Here is a 7444-nt window from a genome sequence, read left to right on the forward strand (position 1 = left end):
CCCCTGGACGGCGTCAGCCTTCTCCAGTTTTTGCTTAGTGTCGCAAGGAGGCACACCTAAGATTTTTTTCTCTCTTCCGTTTTTTTCCTTAATTTTTTTCAACGGATTACAGATGAAGAAAAGCGGGTCTCCAGTGAGACCCCCGGCATGGCTCCCTCCTCGGTCCTCTATTAAGGGGTACCCGGTTGAGGTCGAGATGGCTCTTCCCCATGTCGCTCCTTCCCCAGTCCCTCGGGTATTGGTTCGAAGTCGAGAACCCCCCCTCCTTCCCCAGTTTCCTTGGGCTCTGGGTTGAGGTCGAGGGTAGGACGAAGCCCCCTGACGGTGACAGCAGCACCCTCCCTAATCCCCCTCTGGGGGCATTAGGTCGAGACACCGCATGTAGGGCCTCTACCAGGCACCATTCGGCCACTTACATGTCCAGGGACCCCAGCCCAGCTGCGGGCTCCTGTTTGGACCGGGGGAGGTGCAGGCAGGCATGGCACTTGTCAGAGACAGGGCTACCGGCACCCCTGTCTCTGCGGCAGCACCAGCTGCATAGCGCCTCAAAGGGACCCCCCACAGGGCCCAGGTGGCCCTCATGTCCCCACCGCTAGCCTACCGTTCAATCCGGGGGGGTCTGGTTGGAATCCGACCCTCCCCCGGACAACCGCGCCGTCCTGGAGCCCTTCTGGGCATGAGCTATCAAATTTAGGCCGCGGCTTCGGCCTAGCCGAAGTCGTCGCCTTATTCCCGCCCCCCGGCCCGCCCCCGGATGACGAAAAATTACACTACAGTGTCATAGAAGGGGCGGATCGAGACAGGAAGGGCGCGCTTTTACATAGCTCCGCGCGCCCTTTTCAGCTCTCCGCCCCCTTCCCCCTCCACCTCAGAATCCGGTGGCCATCTTGCTGCACCTGAAGAAACTGAAGGCAGCACAGCAGTCTCTGGGGGGCACAAGAGGATTTACCAGCGCTGGACCTAGGGGGAGCACCGGTGGGGTAAGATCACAGCTGGGTCCTTTGTACTCAGCTGTGAGTTCCTGTCACCTATAACGCTCCCCTACCCCTCCTTTCCTCTGCGTAGATACACCTGTAGGGCCTCTGCGAATAGTTACTATGTCGGGCTCAAAAAAGGACCAGGCAAGACTGCTTTTGCGCAGTCTGCACAGCCTGCAAGGCCACTCTCCCCAGCGGCAGCACGTACCCGCACTGCTGGGACTACCCAAAGAACAGCAACGCTTCTGCGGCCGCTACTGTGCCAGAATGGGCGAATCAGAAGTCACAGTCTATAACAATATCTATAGATAACCTGACCTCCTCACTACTGCAGGCTCTGCAGGGTCATGTCTCGACTATGAACGTTACCCAGCAAAGGGACGTCCGGTATCAGGAACAGGCCGCTTACGACAGTTCGAGACGTAAGCGGACCCACAGGTCGCGTTCATCTGCGTCCTCACATAGCACTAGGTCGTCCCCCTCCAGGGAGAGACAGTGGCTACAGGTCACCGAGACTGTCTCTCTGTATCAGGGGACGATGTGGATCTCCACAACGATCCCAGACCACACAAGACTCATAGGGCATATGTGACTCCAACTCAGATAACGAAACAAGGAACGCTCTGCTCCCTTGTCCCCCTAACAATGCTGCGCTAGTTGAGGATATAATCTCTTCCATCCTTCGGGTGCTAGACTTTTCTGATCCAACCCCTGAAGTACCAGAACACAAGATTTCCTTTGAAAGTGTTCAGAAACCATCTGAGGTCTTTCTTGATCACCCGGAATTTCAAAAAAAAAAAAAAAATACTTTCTAAGCATTTTTCGCAGCCTGAGAAAACGCCAATCGCAAATACTTGAAAGCAAACTACCCCTTCCCACAGAAGGACACTAAGGATTGGACAGATCCGCCTAAAGTGGATCCTCCAGTCTCTAGGCTGACAGCACAAACGCTTCTCTCGCTGCCTGACAGCTCAACCCTCAAGGACGCAGCAGACAGACAGGTAGAACGCATGGCTCGTTCAATCTTCGAGGCGGCAGGTGCCTCTTTAGCTCCTGCATTTGCTTCAGTTTGGGCAGCCAAGGCCATTATGGCCTGGGCTGATCTATTACAACAGGGCCTCCAAGCTTCAAATCCTCAGCTGGCGGACCAGGCGGTGCAAATTGCAGTAGTGACAGATTACATGGTCCATGCAGCGTTGGATTCTGCAAGAGGGGTAGCGGAAATAGCATCAAATGCCATCACAATCCGGCATATTCTCTGGCTAAGACAATGGAAGGCGGATGCGGCCTTAAAAAAGTCCCTAACAAATCTCCCGTACTTCAGGGGCCGTCCTTTCGGTGGAAAGCTGGATACAATGATATCCAATGCTACCGGGGGTAAAAGTACTTCCCTCCCTCAGCTGAAACCAAAACGCACGTTTAAAACACGTAATCAATCTCGTTTCCGTTCCTTTCGGAATTCTTCAGGCTAGTCATAACAGTTCCCCTCTCAGGGACAACACACGGGCGGCACAGAGGCCGGACAGAAACTGGCAGTCAAAGGAAAGCCAGTCAAAATCCAAGGGAGGGAAAGCTCAGACTTTTCATTCATCATTACTCATCCCCTCCGGAAAACACCCCACTTGTAGGCGGACGACTGCTACTCTTTCAGCAGGTCTGGCTGCCTATTACAGAAGACAGGTGGGTCAAGGAAATAGTGTCTTCAGGATACAAAATCGAGTTTACTACCAGCCCACCGCACAGGTTTTTTCTCTGTTCCTCCAAAACCTCCACTCAAAGCTCGAGCCTTCCATCAAGCGGTTTCATCCCTCCTGCAAGCAGGAGTCATAATACCGGTTCCAGCAGACGACCGCTTACGAGGGTTCTACTCCAACCTGTTAGTGGTGCCCAAAAAGGGAGGCAGCGTCCGACCCATACTAGACCTCAAGCAACTGAATAAGTATGTTCGAGTTCGTCACCTTCGCATGGAATCCCTCCGGTCAATCATTGCGTCCATGGAGGAAGGAGAATATCTCGCCTCCATAGACATACAGGACGCATACCTGCATATACCGATTGCTTCGCCCATCAGAGATTTCTCAAACTCGCAATCAACCAAGACCATTACCAGTTTGTGGCCCTCCCGTTTGGTCTCGCCACGGCTCCCAGAACATTTACAAAGGACATGGCAGCTACCATGGACGTTCTGCACTCCAGAGGCATAGTAGTCGTTCCATACCTGGACGACCTCCTCATCAAGGCCCCCACCTTCAAGGACTGCGAGGTCAAAGTCTCAATTACGATCGACACTCTGAGTCGCCTGGGATGGTTAGTCAATTTACAGAAGTCCTCGACTACCCCAAGTCAGTCTCTGACCTTCCTGGGGATGCTATTTGACATCTCCAGGGGTCTGGTGATCCTCCCCAGGGACAAGGCACTGGCCCTCCGTTTGGGAGTTCACACTCTCCTCCGCGGTTTCCCCCGATCTCTCCGGTATGCCATGAGCGGACTGGGCAGGATGGCAGCGGCAATGGAGGCGGTACCATTTGCCCAGATTCACCTCAGACCCCATCCTCAAGTCCTGGGACAGGAATCTGTTCTCCTTCAAGAGAGAGTTCCGGTTATCAGCGAAAACCAGGAGGTTCCTGCACTGGTGGCTCCAGCCAACCTCACTTGCAATGGGAAAATCCTTTTCTCTCCGGTCACGGAAAGGTTTTGACCACCGGCGCAAGCCTTACAGGTTGGAGAGCGGTACACCTACATCACAGAGCGCAAGGCAAGTGGTCACCAATGGAAGTGACCATGCCCATCAACATCTTGGAAATTCGGGCCATCTTCCTGGCATTGAAAGCCTTCCATCACTTGCTAGCAGACTCTCATATCAGAGTGCAGTCGGACAATGCCATGGCGGTGGCATACGTGAACCATCAAGGCGGCACCCGCAGCATCCAGGCGATGAACGAAGTAACACGTATCCTACACTGGGCGGAGGATGCGAGGTCGGTACTCTCTGCGGTCCACATTCCGGGTGTGGACAACTGGGAAGCCGACTATCTCAGCCGTCAAGGAATGGACTCGGGGGAGTGGTCTCTCCATCCCGAAGTTTTCCATCAGATCTGCCATTGTTGGGGGACCCCGGACGTGGTTCTGATTGCATCCCATCTCAATGCCAAAGTTCCCAATTTCATGGCCAGGACGCGCGATCCGCAGTCGCTCGGAGCAGATGCCCTGGTTCAGGACTGGACCCAGTTCCAGCTTCTGTACATTTTTCCACCCCTTCCCCTGATTTCCAGAGTCCTGAGGAAGATCAAACAAGAGGGTGTTCCCCACCATCCTATTCACTCCAGACTGGCCCAGGCGTACATGGTACGCCGACGTAGTGCAACTCACAGCAGACGCTCCCTGGCGTCTCCCCACACGTCCCGAACTTCTGTCACAAGGCCTGTTCTTCCACCAGAAATCAGGGGCTCTCAATCTGACGGCGTGGCCATTGAGACCTGGTTTTTGACCCAAGCAGGTTTTTTCATCGGACGTTGTTAAAACGATGATCAGGGCTCGAAAGCCAACTTCAGCCAAAACTTACTATCGTACCTGGAAGGCTTTCTTCACATGGTGCGAATTTCGTGGGCACATCCCACTCCCCTATTCTCTTCCAAAGGTCCTCGGTTTCCTTCAGTCAGGCCTGGACGCCGGGCTATCCCTGGGCTCGCTTAAGAGCCAGGTGTCAGCGCTTTCAGTGCTCTTTCAGAGGCATTTTGCTAACAATCCGCAAGTGAAGACTTTTCTCCAAGGGGTTTCTCGATTGGTTCCCCCCTACAAACATCCGTCGGAGACGTGGGACCTCAACCTGGTCTTGACAGCACTACAGTCACCTCCTTTTGAACCCCTAAAGGAGGTCTCACTCCGCTTTGTATCACAGGAAGTGGTTTTTCCTGGTGGCACTCACCTCGCTACGCAGGGTGTCCGAACTTTCAGCTCTTTCCTGCAGACAACCCTTCCTGGTTTTTCATCAGGACAAGGTGGTTCTCCGTACAGTGCCATCCTTCCTTCAGAAGGTTGTGTCCACCTTCCACCTCAATGAGAAAATCTCATTACCATCTCTTTGCCCGGTTCCCGTTCATAGAGTGGAGAAGGCTCTGCATACGCTAGACTTTGTCAGGGCATTGCGTATTTACGTGTCTAGGACTGCTCCCTTCCGGAAGTCTAATTCACTTTTCCTTCTCCCAGAAGGCGTTCGCAAGGGCCTACCGGCTTTCAACGTCACCCTTGCTAGGTGGATCAAGTCCACCATTCAAGAAGCTTACCGCCTTAACAATTCTGCTCTTCCGGCCGGTATCACGGCTCACTCTACGCGGGCGGTAGGGGCCTCTTGGGCCATTCAGCATCAAGCCTCGGCACATCAAGTGTGTAAGACAGCCACTTGGACTAGCCTGCACACATTTACAAAACACTACAGAGTGCATACCCAGTCCTCAGGGTATGTGAGCCTGGGTAGACGGGTCCTGCAGGCGGCAGTACCCCAAATTTAGGGAACTGTCAGTACAATATTCGTCCACTGCTTCCCACCCAGGGACTGCTTTGGGACGTCCCACGGTTCAGTGTCCCCCAATAAGGCGACAGAGTAAGGCCGGTTTCACACTAGCGCATTTTCAACGCACGCACGGCCGGGGGTAGCTCCGCCCCCGATCCGGCTCTCTGCCCGGCGTGCCCGCCCCTTCCTTGTAGCGCCGCCTCCTAGCGGACAGCGGCGCCTGCGATCGGCGCACCCTATCTTTAGCATAGGGTGCGCCGATCGTGCGCAGGTCGTGCGCTAGTTGCGCTTTGACCTGCGCTGCGCACTTATGACGGTGCGCCGTGCGCGCCAAAATCCGAAAAGTTCGATTTTTGGCGCGCACGGCGCACCGTCAAAAGTGCGCAGCGCAGGTCAAAGCGCAACTAGCGCACGGCCTGCGCACGATCGGCGCACCCTATGCTAAAGATAGGGTGCGCCGATCGCAGGCGCCGCTGTCCGCTAGGAGGCGGAGCTACAAGGAAGGGGCGGGCACGCCGGGCAGAGCCGGCTCGGGGGCGGAGCTACCCCCGGCCGTGCGCGCGCTGAAAAAGCGCTAATGTGAAACCGGCCTAAAGGAGATTTTTGTGTACTCACCGTAAAATCTCTTTCTCTTAGCCTTTAATTGGGGGACACAGCTCCCACCCTGTTGCCCTTGCGGGCCGTTGTTACGTTTGGGTTCTCATATTGTTTGAGCTGGGTTCTCATATTGTTTGGGCTCATTTATGGTAGCCTTCTTACAGGCATGGTTATGTTTCTGGTATATTCCTCCTAATGCTTTTGCACAAAACTGGAGAAGGCTGACGCCGTCCAGGGGTGTATACTGCAGAGGAGGAGCCAAAGTTAATCTTTTTCAGATTATGCATAGTGTCGCCTCCTAGTGGACAGCAGCATAACACCCACGGTTCTGTGTCCCCCAATTAAAGGCTAAGAGAAAGAGATTTTACGGTACGAGTACACAAAAATCTCCTTTTTTACAACAAAAAATTTTGAACCACAGATTTTACAATTACATAGAGAAATGCCAGGAAGAGGGACCCTATACTGTCCCCAATCTAGGGAAGCCTAGTCTATTCCCCCAAGGTTGCTCTTGAAGGAGGTGCCCGATTCCCGTACTTCTCTGTGCTGCTACACAATCGTTATGTAGCTTCCACCCTCCCCAAGTGAGGGATGTAAGGGGTAACATCAGCTAGACAGATATTGTGCCTTTGTTTGCCCTTAAAATTACAGGCACACAGGGTAAAATACAACGTGAAGATGGGTGCACAATAACGGGGCAGAAACGTAACACGAAGAAACTCAAACAAGGGAAGAGAAGGGGCATACAACAATCTGAAACTGACAAGCACAAAACTTCAGAACCACCTTCTCTACTGCAGCTATGAAGTTATGACTGCTCACATGGGGAGAAGCCAGGCACAGGTTTATATAATGGAAAGGAGTGGTTCCAATAAGCAGCACAGCCAATACACCGCAAACTCTAAGCCCTTTCCATGCCACAAGCAACGTATTAACTCATGAAAGACCGTGAGGATTTAAAGAGGACCTGTGTTCAGCTAATCACAGTGATCTTCTAATCTCAATTAACTACAGGTCCCAGCAGAATGTGGCACATTCATGACCGGGAATGGGTAAAACTGGCACCAAAATTTGTCTCACAATTTCTGCTGAACATGGCAATATCCCATATGTGGCTGTACATAAGGTGAGACTCGGGAGGGACGGAGCGCTATCTCCCTCCTGGAGCAAAGATTTTCCTAGAATAGTTTAGACTCCATATATAGAGTACCTAAGTGCTAGAAGAGCAGAATGCCCCCTCAAATGACCCCATTTTGGAAATTATACCCCTTTTGGAATTTATCCAAAGGTGTAGTGATGATTTTTCTCCATGGATGTTTTCCAGAAACAAGCAGCAGTGGATGTTGGTGAGTGAAATTTG

This window comes from Dendrobates tinctorius, unplaced genomic scaffold (genome assembly GCF_039654945.1).
Source record: "Dendrobates tinctorius isolate UK_male_01 unplaced genomic scaffold, ASM3965494v1 ptg000107l, whole genome shotgun sequence".
Classification (NCBI taxonomy): Eukaryota; Metazoa; Chordata; class Amphibia; order Anura; family Dendrobatidae; genus Dendrobates; species Dendrobates tinctorius.